At 44.3% G+C, this 22,006-nt stretch overlaps 1 protein-coding gene and 1 long non-coding RNA gene across 4 annotated transcripts in view; one reads left to right on the forward strand and one right to left on the reverse strand.

Moving 5' to 3' along the window:
* MB21D2 (Mab-21 domain containing 2) overlaps window positions 1-22,006 on the reverse strand; it is a 108,078-nt gene that overhangs the window by 33,486 nt on the left and 52,586 nt on the right. Inside the window, exon 1 of one of the 3 annotated variants that reach the window (XM_077880101.1) lies at window positions 10,741-10,842. The exons of the other annotated variants lie outside the window; for them this stretch is intronic. The gene's annotated coding sequence lies outside the window, so the exon portion shown is untranslated. Of the gene's footprint in view, window positions 1-10,740; window positions 10,843-22,006 lie in introns of those variants that run through there. 3 annotated transcript variants of the gene reach the window in all.
* Window positions 336-6,174, forward strand: LOC144302234 (uncharacterized). The gene is made up of 3 exons (XR_013369074.1): window positions 336-476; window positions 3,916-4,059; window positions 5,861-6,174. It is a non-coding gene; the product is annotated as an uncharacterized LOC144302234 (long non-coding RNA).

A 22,006-nucleotide genomic window follows, 5' to 3' on the forward strand; every position in this document is an offset into this window, starting at 1 on the left:
CAGAGTCTGTGTTTTAACGGGAGGCCCAGAGAATTTGTAGGCACATTAAAATTTCACGAGTGCCAGAATGGGACATAAATCCCCAAGAGTTTTCATTCATTCAATTCAAGAACCTGACCTAAGACTATGAGAGGGCCAAGCTGATCAGGAAAGCACAATATTGGAAAAGCAGTGTGGTGTGAAGGAAACAGCCAGCCCCCAGTGAGCCTCAACTTTCTGATATCCATGCCCTTGTGCAGTTTCCTTGAATAGAGTCAGGTCTGGGTGGCAAATTGATTATGTAAGCAGTGACAGTATGAAACGTTTGAAGTGAGGTCATAAAAGGCACTCAACATTTTCCCACCTCGGTCCCTTGGAGCACTTGCTCTGGGAGAAGCTGGTCCCTATGTTGTAGATACTAGGAAGAGCTAGTGGAGAGGCCCACCTGGAGATGAACTGAGGAATCCACACAATGTCAGCAGCAACTGGCCAACCACGTGAGTGAGCCAGCCTATATAGAACTTCCGGCCCCAGTCGAGCTCACAGATGAATAATCAACCAATGCTATACCTGCAACTTCATAAGAGGCCCCAGCTAGGCCCATCCTGAATGCCTGGTCCCAAGAAAACTTAGGAGAGAAGAAAATTTTCAAATGCTGTTTTAAGCCACTAAGTCTTGGGGTAACTGGTTACTTGGCTATTAACAACTACTGCAAGGACAGAGAGCTGGGTCTGAGGCTGGGCTCCCCCAACCGGTGGCAGAGCTCCATGGTCACATCGCCTTCTTAATGTCTCAGATGCCTCATCATCTGTAAAAGGAGCAACTATGGTTTATCAGATCTTTAAGACCTTTGACTATAAAGATGCACTATTATTTTATAGATCACTAAGACCAAAAAAAAAAAAAGTGCCGCCAGAATTCTAAAATGCGTACTCATTTTAGAGATGTAAAACTGTGGGAAAATTGCATCTGAAAATGGATGAAATACGGTGTTATACTTGTTCTGCACCCACCACACGGGAGATGTTACAAGGATCAATGGCATTACAGATGAGAAGGCCCCTGGGGGGAACTGATGGGCAGCATCCTGAAGCACCAGGACTTGAGGAAGGGGAATGACATTATGGCTCCAGACCAGCTAATTAAACTGGCTCTGCTGGGCTTCGTCCCCTCTCTTGCCTCAGGCTCCTATCACAATTTATGCTCAAAATGACTGTTACAAAGCCCAGCTGAGAGGGAAAAACAGTCAAGGAAAACCATTTGTGGCAGTGCTCCCTAAACTTGCTGGAGCATAAGAAATCACCTGGTGCATTTGTTAAATATACACCGAGGCCCCTTCCTAGAGACTTCGATTCAGCAAATCTGGAGCAGGCATTGGATCTATGTTTTAACAAGGGCCCCAAGCCATTCTTGTGAACACACAGGCTTTAAAACACTGATTGAAACAGGGTAATATCCATCCACTTATTGGTATTTTTCCTTGTATCAGATCATAATAGAAAACTGCGAACCTGGACTGCCTTAGCTATGTCCCCATGTAAGAAATGCCTTCAACCCAGTATAAGAGTTTACGGAAGGTCAATGTAAAAAAAAAACAAAAAACTGTCTCACCAAGGAGAGTTTACATTGACTGGAAAATTTATGGAAGTTATGGAAAATTCTATGTTTCAATGTTTACAGTATATAAATTGGCATAATCAATATATTAAAGAATAGATCCCTTGACAGACTGATCTGCTTTCTTTTTTATCAGTCAATGCAAGTTGCTAGGCAACCATTTTTCCCTTTTTTGCTTAGACTGCCAGGAATCTTTCACCTAAAATTCATGCCCCCAAACAATAACAATACTAACAATAGTTATATACCTTGATTTAAAAAAAAAAAAAAAAAAAAAGGGCAAACAAAAAACCAGCTGCTGCTATACAAAACTTCTCATGATGTTTCGGCTTTGTTCTGTATTTTAATGGTTATGCTACACTCAGACTTTTTTCCCTTCAAGACCTTCGAGTCCTTTCGGAAGGTAAGAAAGGGAACAAATTTTAAAATCAATCCTGTTAATTTCGTTTTGTTCTGTTTCTCATCACATTTAGACTAAGCGACCACAACCCAGTTTCCAGCAACACTTCACGTTGCGTGGGCTTTCTCCTCTCATGCCAATCCCTTGGCCAGCTTTTAAAACACCGCCGGAACGCTAACCGTATCTTGGCAAGGAGACTCTACTTCCTATTCAAGCCAAATACTTAAGAGAATAAACAGAAAATAATTTTAGAGCCTCTCTAAGAAAGCTCTCCTTGTCTTTCTCTGGTGGATAACAAAATATCCTGGCAATCTGACCCAACTATGAAGCACAGAAAAGCCATCAAGATCCTTCCCTACAAGAACAAAATGAAACCAAATCCCCAAAAACCCTAAAACAAAACCTTGCACTTCATTTTTAGTATTTTTATTTTTTAATTTTCTTAAAGATTATATTTTTTTATTCACGAGAGACACAAAGAGAGTGGCAGAGACACAGGCAGAGGGAGAAGCAGGCTCCTCGCAGGGAGCCCGATGTGGGACTCGATCCCAGGTCCCCAAGATCACGACCTGAGCCAAAGGCAGACGCTCAACCGCTGAGCCACCCAGACATCCCATCACTTCATTTTTAAACATCTTACCCGTGTGCCTTCAGTTTTGCAACAGAAATTCATCCTTGACCTGAACTTCTAAATATCCTACAAACAATAATTAAGTCGCTAGAACCCTGCTGTGTAAAGGGCACTTTCTGACAGATGGGAAACCAAGCCAGAGCACAGGAACCGTTTCCACGCTTCCCCACCCTCACACAGCAAGGAGATTAGGGGCAAGGATTTTCGTAATCACCTTGGAAACTGGGGTGCACGCAGAATCCCAAAAGGACATGCCTATGCTATCAATACTTCAGAGTACAGAGTAAGGACTAAGGACACTCATTATGGTCCCAGTGAATATTTCCAATCTCCATGGATTGTTTCATACCATGCTGGCTGCCCAGGCTGACTTCACCCTGCTTTCTGGTGAAAGGTCTCTTAGGCCGTGAAGTCCTTCAGGCTGCCATTCCCCTCCCATCAGGGCTAATCCACTGTCACCTGTCTTCCCGGGACACGCACACCACAACACCACAACTGGCTGCCTCATCAGTTTGTCTCTGCTGCTGGATCCAGCTGCTAGGGGTGAATGATCCCAGTTAAATTCAGTCAGGACCAGATTACCCGGTACACAGTAGCTGCTTGGGCAATTTGTGTAAATGAAAGAATCTAGTTCAGGGACTCTGAGGTCCCTCAGATTCTGTGATTCATGCAAATAAGGATGTGAGGCCCAAAGAGGTGAAGTTATTTTTTTTTCTCCCAAAGTCACACCAGAGAAAAAAAAGAAGACACACAAAAATCCTCTCCTTTGCAACCTGAGTTTTTCATCCTGCCTTCCCCCTTCCCTTTCATTTCTCACCCCAGAACAAGGTTCCCAGGGAAGCCTTCCGGCCTGGGGCCAGGCAGGCTCCTTGGTTACCTGCTCCTGTAGCTTCCTAGAATCACGTTCCTTTTTTTTTGGGAACTTTAGCCTGACTTGCAGTTTTACTTTCAAAAGCGAAATCATCTTACAAAGGCCTTTCTCAGTAAAATAAAAACTCCCTGAGAGCAGGAGCACGTCTTTGTTGCTGTGGTTCGCTGCTCTGTGGCTCGTGGCCAGCACAGGAAGCCTCGCTAAATATTTGCTGAATGAAAGAATCATTCTGGAACCCTCTGAAAACACGGAGTGGGTCTGTGGTGCAAATATTGTGTCTCATGAACAGCAGGCATACAATAAAAGTGGCAAATCATTCTTATACAGTATTAAAAGATACCTCTATTTTTGCATTCAGATGACTCACTTTATAAATAATAGGTGGCCAATGCTTCAACACAGATGTCCTTGTTTCAGACTCTGGGAAAAGCTGGCAGCCTCTCTCTCAGGAGGTGAACAAGGATATATTATTTTATCACGGGAGTAAGACAAACGTGGAATACCAATGTGACGCTCACACAACTTCTTTCATGGGACAAATGGAAATATCTATTGATTTAGGTAAGCAATTGTTTCCTATCACAGGTACAGATAATTGATAGGATTATTCTTATTTGATTTACCCACCATCTTTTAAAAAAAAATTCTTGAAAGTATGTAACAATATTTGCAAATTGTATTCCACTTAACCCAGGGAAAGTGCTAGGTCACATCTCTGATTTTCAAGCCACTTACAGACTCCAGAAAGAATTAATAACAATTTGATGTAATTACTTAAAATATTTCAACAGTCTGTGGGTTTCTAGAAGTATTAGACATCATCGCTCCCAGTCCTAACCCCAGAATTAAAGTAGAAAATTCAGTGGATCACTTCTATTATTGTTTCTCGCTGTTCTTCACCTGTTTAAATCTAACAAAAATCTGCCAATTTACAGATTTACTACCCTTGATCCTCTGTCTCATGGTGAGAGATCTGCCCGGCTTGGGAGACCAAGAAGAAAGTGTTGAAAAAAGCCCTCTCCTGGACAAAAAGCTTTTGATTACAGAATGTCACTATTTTGGGAAATGTTCTTAGCACATCCCAGTGAAGTACTGTTATACCTCCCCTCCTCGGAGCTTGGGAAAATGTCACAGCACCTAAGTTGGGGTGTCTCAGAGGTACTGGAGGCAGCACCGAAGTCAGAAACTATGGTTATATGCTCTGATTTGTCTTTGAGCAGATGTAATGGGATCACAAATCAAGAGACCTGATTATAAACCTAGTGCCATCCCCCTCTGGCCTTCTACTTCTTCTAATGTTAAACAGAACCATTACTCGAAGGTCTCCTTTATTACCAGCATTCAGTGACCTTAACTTTGACTCTTCTGACACGCAGAGATAATGTCAGAACTTGTTTCTGGAAAGGCAGGGAAAAGACCAGATGTCTTCAGGGGGTTTATCAGTCTCTCCTACCTCTACCGTAGATACCCGAGGGTGCCCCGCATCTATGCCCGGCCAGTGCTTCACAGTGGGTCTCTAATAATTGTGAAGGTAATCCAGATGCTTGTTATGGGCTGTATTCCCCCCAATTCACTATTTTGAAGCTCTAATCCCCCCGGATCTCCGAATGTGACTGTATTTAAAGATGGGACTTTAAAGAAACTAAGTTAAAATCAGGCCACCAGTGTGGGCACTCATCAGATCCGACAAGTGTCCCCATAAGAGGAGGAAACTGGACACGCACAGAGACAAGGGGAACCCACGTACACAGACAAAAAAGGCCAGGTGAGGATACAGTGAGAAGAAAGCCATTTGCAAGACAGGGAGAGAGGTCTCAGGAGAAATTAAACCTGCTGACACCTTGATCTTGGATTTCCAGCCTCCAGTAATGCGAGAAAAGAAATCTGTTGTTTAGGCCACCCAGTCTGTGAGGTTTCGTCAGAGCCACCCTCGACAAGGAACACGATGCTGAACTGATTCACCTGTTTAGATGAGACTGTGGATCATCTGTCCACATCTCTCCCTTCTCCAACGAAAAGACTTGAGCCCTACAGCAGGAAAGTAACTTTTCCAGGGCTACACACTTACTTACTTAGTGCCAGGAGAGATTCTAGATCAGAGCTCACAGGGGAAATGGGTATACTTGACCACCCAGACTTTCTCCCTTTAAAAAATTCCAAATCAGACAATAAACACTGCATTTGGCATAGACATCTACATGGTATACGTCACAGAAACTACACCCAGTGCACAGTAATAATGTTTGAAGAACTAATTTTGTTTCTTTTGTTTGTTTTTTTTGAGGATCGGAGTCATATTTAGGCTTTTACCAAAAATTTACATTTTCATTTATTAGATGTCGTCTGCATTATTTCTCCTCAGCCATTGTCCACAAGACTCCAAGAAGCCAGACGAATATGCAGGTGTGGACTCCAGGCCCAGTTTCAACTCCACCGTTGTGGCAAAGGCTTGTCCATCACAGAGCAGAGACCTGGACCCAGGAGTACCCACGTTGGATGAAGAACTGATTTTCTATTAGGACTATAACCTTTCATTGAAGAAATAAAAACACGCCTTTAGAATATGCCCTGTTTGTGCCACAACTCTGCCAGTATCTAGTGACCAGAGTATGGGACTGGGACTTCTTCCTTCATTTCAGAAGGCCCCAACGTTTCCCCCAGACAGCACTCACCATAGCTACCGATTCTCTTCTGTGCTCCTTCCTTTCCCAAAGGGGCCTTCTGCAATCTGTATACACGGGGAGACACTCTGACATAAACATGCCTGATTTTGAGACTAATACCAGGTATTAGACTCAACATTTACACTGGAACCTGTCTCTGTTCTCTGCTCTCGGTCCCATGCAGTGCCTAGGCAGTCTCCCAAACCTGGTCTGACACGGGCTCCAGGCCAAACACAAGATGGGGCTTGAGTGGGGGAATTTCCCTGCAGATCTGACAATGGTTGTTCTTCGTTCCAAGGCATGCTCCCCTACTACAGAAGACTTTAGGATGAGACCCAGCAAGAGAACTGAACGCAATTATCCATAGCAAACTCTCCATGATCAGAACTGAAAAAAGGGAAAAGCATTCCGGTCCAGTGGTTCCCAAACAATACTCCTTGGACAGGCGATGGCTGTCTGCATCTGAGTCATCTCCGTTTTTTAAAATATAAATTCCAAAATGCTATCCTCAGGATGCTCTACTTCATTGAACTGGATTGTGGGTTTTTAAATGATCCCCAGGTGATTATGTATTTTGGGAAAACCTCGGAACTGTTGCACACTTTTTCAGAGTTGAAAGAAAACAGAGAAATAGCCAGTGTCTACAGATCACAGTTCGAATCCCTGAGTCACTAACATTAATGACCAGAATCATCATGAGCCTAGAACTCTTTAGGTGAGTTTCATCCAATTCTATATTAGTTCCTGCACTATTATGTAATAGAACACCCAGAACTTAAAACAAGTGTTTCTTATCTTTCAGTAGGCCTCTACATAGGGATAGGACATCCTAAGTGTCCTCATAACATGCAGCTACCTTCCCTCAGAGTGAGCGATCCAGTAGAGGGAGCAAGGAGGAAGCCACAGTGCCTTTTATGATCTAATCTCTAAAGATACTCATTGCCATTTTCACTTTTTTCTACTTGTTAGAAATGGGTCACTAAGTCCAACCCACATTCCAGGAGAATAGGCTCCATCTTTTGAAGGGACTGTCAAAGATTTGTGGGCATATTTTAAACTACCATGATTTCCAATGTCTGTCATATTCTGAGAATGGAATAGAAACTAGAAATATAAAAGCATCTGTGGCCTTGACCTCATGAAATATGGGAGCAGGGGTGGTAGAAAGAAGTAGTAATAGAACCAAAAGTATATTATTATTCTCTTATGAAGTCAAGCTAGTGAATGCACAGTTAGGTTAGGGACAGAGAGGCAGGTAAGTGTGCTAAATGAGAAGTCGAAAAGGCTTGGGTTTGAAATTCTACTTTCCCAGCTTGAGCTATGTACGTCATGTAGCCACTGAGCAGGACTTACTTCGTAGTGGTGAGGGAGCAGAGTCGCAGGCAGGGATTCTGTGAAGCCGAGGAAGGTAAAACCCAAGACAGTGCTAGACAAACAGCTAAGTGCTTTACACACTAATAATTATGACTGCTGGCGTGTTTGCTGTAAGTGAGGGTATTCACATCAGAACGTACTGAGGCCAATATACTGGGTCCTCTTAAGTCCTTTTGCATATACCGTCTGGGTTTGTGTTCTTGCCTTCTAGGGGCAAAGCAGCCCCTTCAGTGCTAAGGAAATCCTACCAAAAGGGATGCTTATCTTCCTGCTCCAAACTGTGTTTTCTTTCTGCTGGGCATGTCTTACCTGTGGCATGCCCAGGAACTGTGTCTGGCTGGGCCCCCTAAAATGTACCTGAACTGACCAAAGCTCCCTGACCAGGTAACTTCTCTCAAGGACTTATAACTGCTCCCCTGCATGTTTAAATGCCCACTGATAGTGGAGGTGAGAGTGAGAAGGAACTGCAAATGTATACAGACGTTTCTGGAAATATTTTGTGCTTGAGGCCATGTCTCCACATAAAGATTTAAGTATGATTTGCATATATAGAGAGAGACATGCAAACCTGAAAACAAAGTCCTAAGACAGAATTCTACTGTCGTCAGAATGGGAACTGCCTCACAGCTCCAGAGAAAAGAATTTGACTCAGAGTACTCAGCTCAAGAAGATGTCAATCTATGCAGAAAACAACTTATAACCACCCAGGAGTATGAAAGTATCTGAGAAAGCTCATTCCCAATTCTTTTACAAATCCCTTTCTTACTCCTCTCTTCCTCCCCAGTATTTTTGGACTCTTTAAAGAGATCCAAGAAATTCCACAATTTTGGGAAAATTCAGTGTGGTGAGACATGTAATATTTAAACCACCCCATGGCTGCGACAGGGGAAAAAAAAAATGAAAAGCATGCCTATGCAGAGATATAGAAAAGTGCTTGAAAAACAACATTGAAAACTTTTCCAGGCCTAAGGGCGGGGGGGGGGGGGCGCAGACAGACCTAAATCAAGAACTTTAAAAGAAGAAAAAGTATCTTTTGCCCAGAAGTTAAAAATCCAAAGGAGAATTACTACTGGAATAAGTCTAAATGCCCCCCCACGGACATAAAAGATGATCATGAGAGGGAACACAAAAACTCGAGGTGGTCAAGTTTTAGAAGGCCACCTGCTGTGTTCCCCTTTCTGCAGAGAATAAAGGAAGAGTGACTAAAATTAGGAACACTTGTACTCATTCCCCACTTTGAAAGTCAACTCTGGGGGCCAGAGTTTTGTTCAAAATGAAAAAGAAAATCAAAGCTCCTTTAATTCAACCACCATAACTTTGTGTTCGAGGGTACAGTGAGGACTTTCCTTTTCCTTTTTCCCCTTTTTATTTCTCTTTTCTCCCCTCCCCCCAACCCCATCATCACACCAACCTCTCTGTGAACTGAGGCACAGTATCTAGGACAATTTATCAGGAGATATCCCAATTTAGATTATGGCTTCATCCCACCAAACCTAGGAACCCCAGAGTCTGTTCTCATTATGTTTGAAACAGATGAGCAAGGTTTTGTGGTAGCCAGTGTCTTGTCATGGACGGAGCCAGGCGAGACCTCCCCCGGAGGACCGAGAATGAAAAACCTGTTGAAACATGGTACTCATATGGGCCTCTTAATCTGCCCTACTCAGTAGAACAGTCAGATAAATCAGGGGCTTTGATTAAACAGCTGCTGAATAAATGAAAGCCCAGAAGATGAGGTTTCAGTTGATTAGGACAACCTCTTAGAAATAACTTCCTATCCTGGAATTGCTTCATACAAACACTTCCCTGCATCGTCGGGTGCCACCACGCTGTTCCTCTTAATTATCACCAAAGCTGATAGATAAGAAGCAGGTTGTAGCCAATATTTTACAGAAGTCAAAATCAGCAAATCATTTGTAAAATGCAAAAAACCTAAGTTTTAGATCAGAAAGATCCAGGAGTGAATTCACAAACTATCATATAGTACCTGATTGACTTAGATTAAGCCAAGACACTCTGGGCCTTGGTTTCCTGCTTCCATTTTAATTAATTAGTTTTTTAAAAGCCCAACAGGTTACTGTGAAAACAAAATAAGCATCTCCATGAAAAAGCACGTTGAAGTATCTGAGCAATGGCAGTGAATGAGACCACTCTCTGGTCTCTAACAGTCCCCAGGCCAGCTGGAGAAACACTATCAACAGGCAAAAAGGCAAGGCAGGTGTGGTAGCCAACCTCCAAGGTGGCTCCCAATGACCTCACCTTCTGTTAGTCACATTTTCGAGTGGTCATCTTCCATGATGTACCAAGGCTGGCCAGTGTACCCAACAGATGTGCCGGTTTTTACTTCCAAGATTAGGTTACAAAAGGCATTACAGCTTCCATCTTAGTGTCTCTGACCGCGCACTTTGGATAAGCCAGCTGCCATGTCATTGAGCAGCCCTGTGGTGAGGACCAAGTGGAGAAGGACTGAGGCCTCTCGCCAAGAGCCTCTTCTTGAGTGAGCCTGGAAGTGGATCCTCCACCCCCAGCCAACACCTCAGATGGCTGCGGTTCTGAGCAACAGCCTGACAACAATCTCCTGAGAAATCCTGAGCCACAACCACCTACCGCCTCAGCCACTTCCGGCCTCTTGACCTTCAGAAATTATGAGAGACAATATACGTTTGTTGCTCTAAATCGTGGAGCAATCTGTTACACGGCACCACATAACGCGTACATGAGGCCACAGAGAGAGTTGCAAGGTTTGGAAGAGGAAGAGATCCCTAAAGGCTGGGGGTTCAAGGGAGGATGAGTATGCGAGAGGTGGGGGAGTGGCAACACGCTGCGGATGCAAGGGAACCAGACAGAGGGGAAGAGAAGTATCAGAGGAGTTCAGCAGGTACCGTCAAGAGGGGCTGGGACGCCAGGCCGAGGGTCATCTTCTCACTCAGGCAACGGGGAGCAATGAGGATCTCTGAGCATGGGGATGACTAGGCAGGAAGTAGGGCTGGTGGGCACGTACAGGATGGATTAGCTGTGTACAACCAGGAAACCAAACAGAGCCTTTTGTAATGACCCAGGGGAGCAACCAAAGAGCAGAACCAGAGTGTGGCCGAAGCAGGAACGGACAGAAGAGATGAACGAGAGGTACATCGAGAACACTGGTCTAGCCTGTCCATGCTGGCCTCCCCTGGCCGCCTGCTGGGGCCTGACGTTTCTGAATACTCACTCGGTCATTTAATCTGCGTGCATGGCTAGCTCCACGCCTGAGGACACAGCTACCACGGGACACATACTTCAGTCAAAGCACCACCATTCATGTATAGAACTTGCTGTTCTGGCACACAATACATTGCCTGCAAAATTAATGCCATAAATATCACAGACATCATAGACACAGAATTAGCGTAAATGGGTAAGATTTGTTTTCTCTTAAATCACCTCAACCTGAAGAACCGACTCCCAATTACACTGTTATCTTTAATAAAATAAAGTTAAATGCTAATAAAAGAGGACCCACTGTGGGAGTGATACACAGGAAATTCAAAAACAATCTTTCACGACAGTGGCAGGTCTGAGGAGGAAAGCACTGAGAAACGATATTGGTATCATCAATCTTGTCCGGTCATCCTATGTAATAGGAGAAAAATCATCAAGATGCCAGTGGAGATTCAAAGAACATTTAGATTGTGGGATCTCTGGGATCTCAGGGGAGTGGATGCTATCTGATTAATTGGAGGCTTTGAAGCTGCTGCTCATGTTGGGTGCAGTTAGGGCCATTCTCATGAAACGGACAAAAGGGCCCCACTCAACAGCAGACAGAACCGTATGGGACCAGAGACAAGGAGGCCACTGGGGTGGAAAGGGCACACCCTTTCCACAAGGGTGTGGATGCACAAGGCTAGTGCCCACCTGGCTTAGCATGCACGGAGGGTCGTTGAGCTCACACTCATCTCATAGCTAGAGAAACTGAGGCTGTTCTGGCCCAGGTCCCAGAGGCTGGAGAGAAGATCAGAACTAGTATCCTGGTTTCTCTAACTCCCAGCCCCGCACTCCTGTTTCACTCGATTTCATGGTGTAAAGGAGGAAGAAGACAGAGGAAGATCCTTCCAAAGAGTCTCCAGTGAATGCACTAGGCCCTGAGACTTACTGATCTCAGCAGAAACAAAACCTGAACCCAAATTCGAGTCAACAAACGCTGAGCCCCTACTACACACCCAGCAGTCTGCGAGGTCCTGTCCAGTAGAGGCAGAAAATGTCACAGCAGACTAACCCCCGGCTGACCGTTGAGGGGGAAGGGGATGCAGATGTAGTGGAGCAGGTGACATTCAAAGGGCAGTTGGCGTCCTGACAACAAGGCAGTGGCAAAGGCCATCCACCAGGCCTGGAAGGCTGGTTCTGTGGTGGCTGAGATGGAGAGTCCTGGGAGACCAGGAGCAAAGGGAGGCTCCAGCCCCATCGCAGAGGCTTGGAACTCCAAAAGAAGTTTGAACCTTACCTCATAGACAAAGGGGGAAAACATGAATGCTTTTAATAAGGGGGTAACGTGATCAGCCCTGGCCAAAAGGTGGCTCAACCAGCCACATCTGCAGCTTGCCCAGAGGATTGTCTGCCATCAAGTTAGTCCTTTTGGTGGAACCATAAAAGACAAATCCTGAAAGCAAGCTCCTTCCTGTCTCCGGCATGTCAGGAGAAGAACGTTGATCAGTCTCCCCCTGAGGGAAAGGTGCTAAGAACCCTGCTTGAGTAACCCGTGCCTCTGTGACCTGGCTGGCTGTGATGAAACAGGACCATCATCACAGCTGATTGGGGGCCAGCTCCGCAAAGCCACCCGGTGTTGGCACCACAGAGATGCGTCCTTTTCGATTCAAAAGCAATCGAGGTAGGGACATTTGCTCATGAAAATTGGATTTTGTTAAATTCACAGAACTATAAACATCTCTCTGCTTGGGTAACGTTGAAATCTGTCAAAGAAAATGTGTGCAGCATGTACATATAAACTAGAGCTGGTGAGGAAAGAAAGTGCTCCGAACACTGGAACGGAACACCTGTATTCCCACCCCGGATCTGCCGCTTACCAGCTCCATAAACTGCAGGTTACTTTGCTTTCCTGAGCTTCGGCTTCCCCATCGGTACCACCTTCCTTGTCCACCTGTCAAGAAGACTACCAGAGAGGGAGGGGTGCCTACACGGTCCCCAGCCCAGGCTCGTAGGCAACCGTGGATGGCCTCCCTCCAAGTGTATCAGACAAGGAGCCTCCTGGCACTTGCTCCCCTCCCCATGCGCATACGGAGTCCAAACTGCCAGACTTGGGCCAGAGCTCCTGTGCTCCTGGCTCCTTTCATACCATGTTCACTTCATCTGCTGATTACGAAATATGTTCTTCTGGTCCAGAGTTTGGTGTCTGCTCAATCCACTTCCTTCTAGTTCAGCTCCCCTTGGACAGAAACCCACATCAAACCATCTGAATGGGTCCCTGCCCATGCAGCCAGCCCGAGGAGACACACCATACAGCCAGGCCCCCTCATTTACCTTGTCCCTGCCTCTGCGGTGATGTGGCCTGGAGACCCAATGTCCATCAACGTTCAAATTTATTTTTATTTTACTTGCAACCTCTTAGGAGACAAGGAGTTTCATCAACTATTCTCCCTGCAGTCCTCCTCACCTTCCCCTTTCTTTTCCTTCCCTTTCACAGACTGACTCACGGGTAAATTAGCAGATGATACCACATAGCTACTGTGATGTCAAAGCTTCAAATGCAATCCAAAAACGCAGGTGAGAGAGATAAACAAAATGGCACCACCCACTTCTGTTTACAAGCAGATCTCCCCTGTTGTTTCTATCCTCTGGCAAATGGAGCCAACAAGACCTACTGAGAGAGATTAGGTGGAGGCCTAAGACACCCCTATGACAGTGCTCCGAAATTCCAACAGGTTGGGAACTCCAGAGAGAGGAGATGCTTTGACACCCTTCTCAATATAACCCCTTCCCAGCATCAACTCCCATGACCTGAGTCCAGCCTGTTCTTTCACAAGGACACCATTCACACACCACATTTTGCCTGAAAAAGAGAAACCTGAATAAGCAAAAAGCCTCCCTTTGATCTCTAGTCTACTTCTGAACCTCCCATCTCTCAACCAGGAGGCTGGCAGCCTCTCCCCTTATTTCCTCCAAAGGAATGGCAACAAGACTAAAAGCTCTGGCCCATCAGTTCCCACTTGGAACTTTTACAATTGGTGATTAACAGCCTCTTAAATAAGCGTGATCCTCTACTCACTACAGACTTGGCTGCTAAGTCAATCGGATTCAAAATTAAAAGAAACACATGTATTCATTGTTCCATTTCCTTGGGAAGCTCAAATGTTGCAGCAGAGTAAGCGATGGAGAAGCCTAAAGAATGTGAGAGGATTATAGGGTGACCGGCACACATTCTTCCAATGACATAATTTACTGAGTAAGGTTTTCTCCTTTTGTATTTCAGAGCCAGGGAAAAAGAAACTCCAACCACTTTCATCAGTTAGGAGTTGCAGGAAGAATAATGTGCCATCCCTAACTCGGGCAAGTTGTCCTGGCCTCCAAAAAGGCTCTCTCGTCACAAGACCAAGTCACTTATTGGTGATCTTCGTAGTGAAGACCATCTTGTGTCTAGGATCGCAACTGCCATTTAGAACACATTTCCTCTCCACCCCTTGATTTGAGGGGTGTCCTCATCTACACTCCAGTCATAAATGGCCACCACAAGGCAGAAAGGTCACAAAGGTGAGGAAAGTCTTGTCCTCGTTGGCCCATAATTCACATCCCAACTGTTTCTCTACCCTGCCAGCCTGATCATCTCTGCCATCCCCCCCAAGACCTCACGGGAAGGAGGTTCAAATTTCACACTGCCCACTCACTTTGTCCTCTCCACCAGACTTTGAACAAGTAGCACTAAAGAGTCCACATTCATTTTACTGTCTAAAATAATGCCTTTGGCCAAATCACGATGAAGATCTCAATGGATACCCAACCTTCAACTGTCTGGATTATACCGTAATCACAGCCATCACCTAATTCTATCAGTTATATTATAAATACAACATATCTTTGTAATTCAGAAGTCTTTCTCCCATGCACATTTGATAAACCTATACTAAGAGTAATAGAAGCAATAGTAGAAACATAAAGAATAGCATTTATTAAGTACTTAATAGATGCCAGGCTGAGAGTACTTGATACATATTATTTCAGTAAATTTTCATAATAATCCTATGACATAGGCTGTTTTGGCATTTCTTTTGTTTCATTTTGTTTTATATCTCATCCTGGTACACTGCTCCTTTCTTCCCCTCCCCCCGCCCCCGCTGCCATGCCACAAACCACTTGGTTGGGTCAATGTACTCACGTGCACACATATAAGTCCATACCATGGATCCCCCTCCCGCCCGCCCACACTATTACCTCTGATGGAACTCAGAGATTTGGGACCCCACACAAATCTCTTTCTATAGGAAACACACCAGAAATACCCTGAACAAAAAGGCCATGCAGTTTCATTTAGAATGAGAGAAATAGCCATCATCTGGCCAAGCTGCATTCGGATACTGCTGGAAAGAGCTCCCTAAAATAACAAAGCCAGGGACCACCTATTATTCTGGCTCCACATATCGTAACTTTTTAGTCTGTGTCTTCTTAAGACTTAACCATTGTTACTTTTCTATCACACCTGTGTCAAGATGAAAGAGTGTGGCACAAGCACAGGCAAGTGTGTGCATGGGCACCCTGATTCCTGCAAACACTTTTATTAAATGCCAATTAATTTAAGAGCCTCCACGGGATCTGGTCTCAGGGTTCCCTGAACCTTTTTATTTGGATGTAACAATTACAGCCCGGATGGAGAAGACCACCACATGGAGGCAGATGCTCCAGTAATACCCTGGAAGGAGCCATTCCTGAATCTTCATAGTCTCAGGGTCACAGAGCTGGAAGAAACCGAAGTATTTATTGGTCCCCAAGATACTCACACAATTATTTGTCAGAACAAGATCCAGATGGTTGGGTCTCTGAGAACCAATATTACTTTGCTGATTAAGTGTTGAAAATCAAGTTATAATCAGGTAAAGTCACAGGTTCTCCATGTAACTAGAGATTAAGAAACATAAGGTCTGTCAGACAAAATCTTTTGGGATGTGCTTAACAAACAAGACCTTGCTCCTTCCCCGGAGATAACCAGAAACACTAAAAAGAACACGGGCTTTTCAGTAGATTAGAACCAGGTCCAAATCTTGGCTCTGTCACTAACTCTCACTTAAGGATAGTAAGACTAGTGTGTCTCAAAGGCTAATTTTCTTCATTATAAGACAGGAATAAGATCAACTCACCTAAAGAGATGGATTAAACAAGACAGTATGTCACAGGACTGTTCCTGATCCACAGCAGCAACTTAATCTCCCTTCATTTTTAGGTTATAACAATGGTTATGGGTTAGAAAACCACTCCCCGTATTGCCCCCAAATCAAAGCTCTTGCAGGACGGGCAACTCTCAATTCAACACAGCAGACCAGTCGCCCATACTTTTTACAAACTCAGTAACCCTAGCAACTCAGCCAGCACTTTCCTTTAACTACAATATCCCAGAGTTGTTTGCAGAGCACTTTCCCCAGGAACCCAGAAGTAGAAATGATCATCGGGACGCTATATGAAAAATGTAAACACTTGTATTCATTTTACACTGGGATAAAATATTCTGGCCAATAAGGTCAGGTAAAACGGACACAAATGAAAGTTCCATCAACAAAGTTCGAACAGAAACTCCATTCGGGCTTTGCTTCAAAGTCCTGAACACTCTCAAAAATAAAATATGACCAACCAAAGTGTATTTATGTCTACAGCTGTAACATTAACATTAGTGGCAGCTTGTTTACATTTATCGGCCAAGAAATGCTCTTCCATCTGGTCACATACCCAGCATAACACACATATTTCAAATATATTCAAATATTTCCTGTGTGAAAACAGAGGTTATTTCATGTAGACAAATTTGGAAGAAGTCAAGTGCTAAATATGCTGCAAAGAGCCTGCTTAACCCACAGAAACTGACATTTTCCTTTCAGTCTGCCAGTTAAATGCCTACTCTGCTTTTTAATTCATTCGCCCACCTCTACAAACATTTGCATTGACATTTTGCCAAGGAGCTATCCCACAAATCTCTAATGGGTAGGGGAGAAGGGAGTACAACAAATGTAACATGAATTTCAAATACTGGAGGCATCTTTGAAAATTTCTGGCCCAGAGAAAGCCCCACATTAAGCCAGACAAAATAAGTGACATCAGTACTTTTATATGTTTATGCTACATGAGGGTGCCCATTCATAGAGTAGATAATGGGACTCCCAATGCAGTAAGTTGGGATTGTGTAAAAGATCCGGTATTTTGCAGCCTGGAAGTACACTTTTGAATACATATTACTAGCCTGAAGAAAACCTTGTGAAATGGAATAAATCAACCTATTGCGATTTAATACATCAGCATCCAGGTGCAATGTGCTACATACGTATATCTGTATTTCTTAAAGTGCATGCTTAATGTATGGAAATGATTCAGTAGTACTGATTGCTAAGTCTTACAATACAGCAAATAAAACCCAAAGCCTGGTCATACACAGCCAGCAGCAGGAAAACATATCCACCATGACCATGGTGTGGCAAGGCTTCTACTGGAGAAGGTAGTCACTTCCTGGATGCCTGGGTGGCTCAGTAGTTGAGCGTCTGCTTTCAGCTCAGGTTGTGATCCCGGAGTCCTGGGATCAAGTCCTGCATCAGGCTCCCAGCAAGGAAGCCTGCTTCTCCGTCTATTTCTCTGCCTCTATGTGTGTCTCTCATGAATAAATAAAATCTTAAAAAAAGAAAAAAAAAAAAAAAAAAAGAAGGTAGTACTTCCTCTTGGAGGCTCTGATTGACCACAGGCAAGAAAAGAAATGTATTTGGAGGGTCCATGAGAGTCTACCAGAGAACTCTAGAATTCCTCCCATTCTGTATCTACCATAGGCATGATTTTTAATTTTTTGAGTAATCTATCTACTCAAAGAAGTGTACTTAGATATTACAGATTCAATACCATTGTAAGATTCTAAATGCTGCAGCCAGGGGGATGATGTTAAAGCTCATGCACAAATGTGTCACTCCTCTGTTCAGTCCTGAAACGCTGCCTTTTCATTCAGAGGGAAAGCTGGAGTCCCCCCAGGGGCAGAGGGGTCATAAGCCCTGCTCCTAGTACTTCCCATCCGTGCTCACATTGCTATACTCGCCTCCCTGCTGTTCTGTGAACGTCTCCAAATTCCGCCCTGGGTGGAAGACTTCCTCTGGTGTTCCCAAAGCTCATCTTTAACCATCTACAAGTTTTTGCTTCAACCTCACCTTCTTATTCTACTTAACATTTCAACCTCCTCCCATCCCCTTTGCTCTGTTTCTTTTAACAATACTTAATGTGCTAATATATAAAAAACAAAATGACAATTTATTATCATGCCCATTGTTTACTGTCCGCTTCCCCAGACAGGATGCCTAAGTTCCCAAGGAGAGGGAGTTCTTATCCATTTTTTTTCAATGATGTGCATCTCAAGTGTCTCGAATACTTCTGGGCACATGGTAGGGCCTCAAATATTTGTTGGCTGAATAACTGGATTGCCAGGGACAAAAGTATTCTATCACAGAACAACACCTAAAGGGCTCCACTGAAGCAAGGACTAGCCTGGAGATTCCTGTCTCCCAGACATTCACTCTGTAAAGCCATCGGCAAGGACCTGGATAGTGATGTCCCAGCCAGCTGCTGGACAGAAGCTCGAGCAGAGTAACAGAAATACGGATGGTCTTGGGCAAGACATAAACTGCTCAAAAAGCCAGGATGGTATCACTGCAGGTTTCCACACCCCTCAAGGCATGGACTTGGACTGTATGGACTCTTCAATTTGACCTTCCAGGCTCCCAAATCTGGCACCCTCCCATGTATCCCTCATTCATGCCATCACTCATCACACCTGTGATAAGCTGGATAGGACCCTATGCCCTCCCTGTACATACTCCTCTACATTCCAGCAAAAAGGAGCTGCTTGCTATCGAGTTCCTGCCTGCCCAGCCCCACCCAGGTACACATACTGTCTGAAAACTCCTGGCCTCAGGCTCCGCCCCACCCACCACCTAAATCAGCCATGAGCAAACCTGGCAGTGAACTGAGCGCCCCACCCCATCTCCATATGGCCTAAACACTTTTGCTGGCCTCAATCCACTGTGTACCATAATCCAAAGGGCGTGTAGGAATGGTTCAGAGCACAGCACATATTGTATCAGCCACCCTAAACCACGGGCCACCCCCAAATCTGAGCTACTAACCCCCATGATAAAGACCTGGGTAACTTTCTCCCATGTTGATAATCATCTTAAATATGTCTTATGTCCTCTAACTTGTAAGGGGGTCGGGGGGCTGTAGATTATGTTGTGGTTAAGAGCACGAAACTAGTTACACCAAGCCTTCTCTGCCAAATATTTATTAGCTGTGTGGCCTATCTGTGCCTGTTTCCTTTGGTATAAAATGGTGATTATAACTATACTTCTAAACCAAGTAGGGACGCCTGGGTGGCTCAGCGGTTGAACGTCTGCCTTAGGCTCAGGGCATGATCCCGGGGTCCTGGGATCGAGTCCCACATCGGGCTCCCTCCATGGAGCCTGCTTCGCCCTCTGCCTCTCCCTCTCTGTGTCTCTCATGAATAAATAAAATCTTTAAAAAAATAAAAAATAAATAAACCAAGTAGGTTTGATGTGACGACAAATGATTTTAAAAAGATAAAGCTCATGGAACAGTAAGTATAGAAAACATTCAAAGATATTACTCAAGATTTTACTCCAATAAAAAAAAAATGTGATTATTCACACGATGGAATATTATTTGGCTATGAAAAGGAGCAAAGTATTATACAGCCCACAACATGGTTGAACCTTGAAAGCATTACGCTAAGCGAAAGGCCAGGTATTACATAATTCCATTTATATGGAATGTCTCAAATAGACAAATCTACGGATTCAGAAGGCAGATTAGTGAATGTCAGAGGGGGTCAGGGAAAAGGAACAGAAAGTGACTGCTAGTGGGATAGGCTCTGTTCCTGATGTGATGAAAATGTTCTGGAATCAGATCATGCTGATCACTGCACAACTTTGTAGATATACTAAAACCACAATATTGCACATACTTTAAAAAAAAAAAAAAAAACCGTATCGTTCCTCTTTTTTTCTCTCCCAGAGCTACTTCTAGGACTGTATCCAAGTCTTATCACTGTATCCCCCAAAGTCCCCAACAGAAAGACGAGTTAAATGTCAAAGAGACTAAGTAGCCAATGACAAATGTGGAGCCAAAATTTTCTAGGAAATATCAACAAAGACTGGAACAACCGAGCAGCTGTGAGGAATGATTGGCCAACTTGGGCAAAGTTTCATCCCCCAGGCATTTGGAGTAGCGCCAGCACAGGCTCATTCCCTGTGGCTGAGGGTCAAATGCAGGTTCTGCCAACAGGGGAAATGATCAAACAACAGAACTTGGACAAACCAGCGCAGGAGGAGAAAAGAGGGAGGGGAGCATGTCCTGTCCCTTTCTGCTGAGTGCGTAACCAGAGATGGCAGTTGGAATGCACAGCAACAGTGTCCAACACGCGGCAGGATTTATAGTCTCCCTTTAATCTGTGTAATGGCTACAAAAATAAATGAACTAGAAAGGACACTTGTAAGGAGACAAAATACCACAGGAAACAAATAGGCCCATATTTCAAAGCAAGTGTTTCTTTGTCTGAGCTGGCAGGCAGTAAGGAATTCTTAAGGATATTCCAGCACTCAGCTGAACCATTCTTGCAGCCTGTTCCACATATATATATATCTACGAAGGTCATTTTCTTAGAAAGTTCTAAAAAAGGGAAAAACAGAAGGGGAAGTGAAGGATTACTTCAAATAGGAAAAGGAAACAGTCTCCTCATTTTATGATGGAGAGAAAAAAAAAAAGTTCTTTCGTGGATTTCCTAGAATCCAAAGGCTGTAAACATAGGAAACTGAAAACAATCAGAACAAAAGAAAATGCCCCAGCGTGGCTGACATAATCAGAGATGGATAAAGAAGCAGGTGAAGCCCAGTTGTCCGGCAAATCCTCAAACCATGTCTTAGAATCTTCAGAACTAAGTCCCCACCACAGACCCTCTGCATCATCTTTGCAAGGTCACTTGAATCACAATTCCCCTGATTCTCTGCCTGCAGCACTTTTTAAAAAAAATTTATTTATTTATTCATGAGACACAGAGAGAGAGAGACAGAGACAAAGGCAGAGGGAGAAGCAGGCTCCATGCAGGGAGCCCGAAGTGGGACTCGATCCCAGGACCCCGGGATCACACCCTGAGCCAAAGGCAGGTGCTCAACCACTGAGCCTCCCAGGCGTCCTTGCCTGTAGCACTCCAAACTACATCTCCAAATTACCCTGGGTTGGCCTGTTTCTACTTTCATGATCACCTGGAAATCCAGATCCTTCAAAGTGCTTTTAAACCATCTTATCACCTTTGATTTCTCTCAGCTACTTTTCTTCCCCATCAACAATGCCCTGAGTCCCGTCCTCATCATGTCTCTCCCACTGAGACCGTTTCAATTGCTCTTGATGAAGTTTAGCAAAGACTCTGCTCCATCCTCCACACAGCCCAGCATCATACATGAACGAACAAATGAACGAACGAACGAATGAATGAGGCCTAAATTCCTTAGCCTGGACTTGAAGATCAGTCATCCCGCCAGCCACGTCAGCCTTCCAGGCTCTTCTTCCCCTTCAGGCCACTTCACTCCACAGCCCCACACTGTCCCGCAGCCACTCTAGACCGCGATGACCCTCAAGGAACCCAATCTTCCTCTCTTTGCGGGGCACATTTGTGACAAGCAGTTTTTCACACCAAGGTAGGGTTTAATGCCACGTGGCTTTGATTATTTGACATTCAATACAATCTCAGTTCAGCACAAAGGTAACCACCACTTCTCAACAATGCCTCTCTGGATACCTACGGTGGGCCAAAGTAGAGACTGTAACAATAGTGTCAGGGTTACAGGCCAAGTGTCACTCAGTAAGTGCACACCAAACATAGAAATGAAATGACGCCAATAGACAAAGAATGCCTGCAAATATTTATTCTGCACTATGCTAAATATTCCACATACATGTCTGTGGTGGTTTTTTTTTTTTTTTAAGCTCTTTCATGATCTTTGAGGTAGGTAGTATCCTCTCTGTAGTACAAATAAGGAAACTGAGGTTCAAGTTTCTGAGACCACAGGGTAAAAATGTAGCAGCGCCAAGAATCTATAGTAGGTCTGTTAACTCCAGAACCCATTCCTTTCAATATTAGCCTCTTTTTCCTCCCTCCCTCCTCCTTTTCCAAGTCGTTCCATTTCATGGTTGGACAGTGGAGCTTCAGAGAAGTTGTAAAGAGAGATCTACCTGCCGTAGTGTTT

This window comes from Canis aureus, chromosome 31 (genome assembly GCF_053574225.1).
Source record: "Canis aureus isolate CA01 chromosome 31, VMU_Caureus_v.1.0, whole genome shotgun sequence".
Classification (NCBI taxonomy): domain Eukaryota; kingdom Metazoa; phylum Chordata; class Mammalia; order Carnivora; family Canidae; genus Canis; species Canis aureus.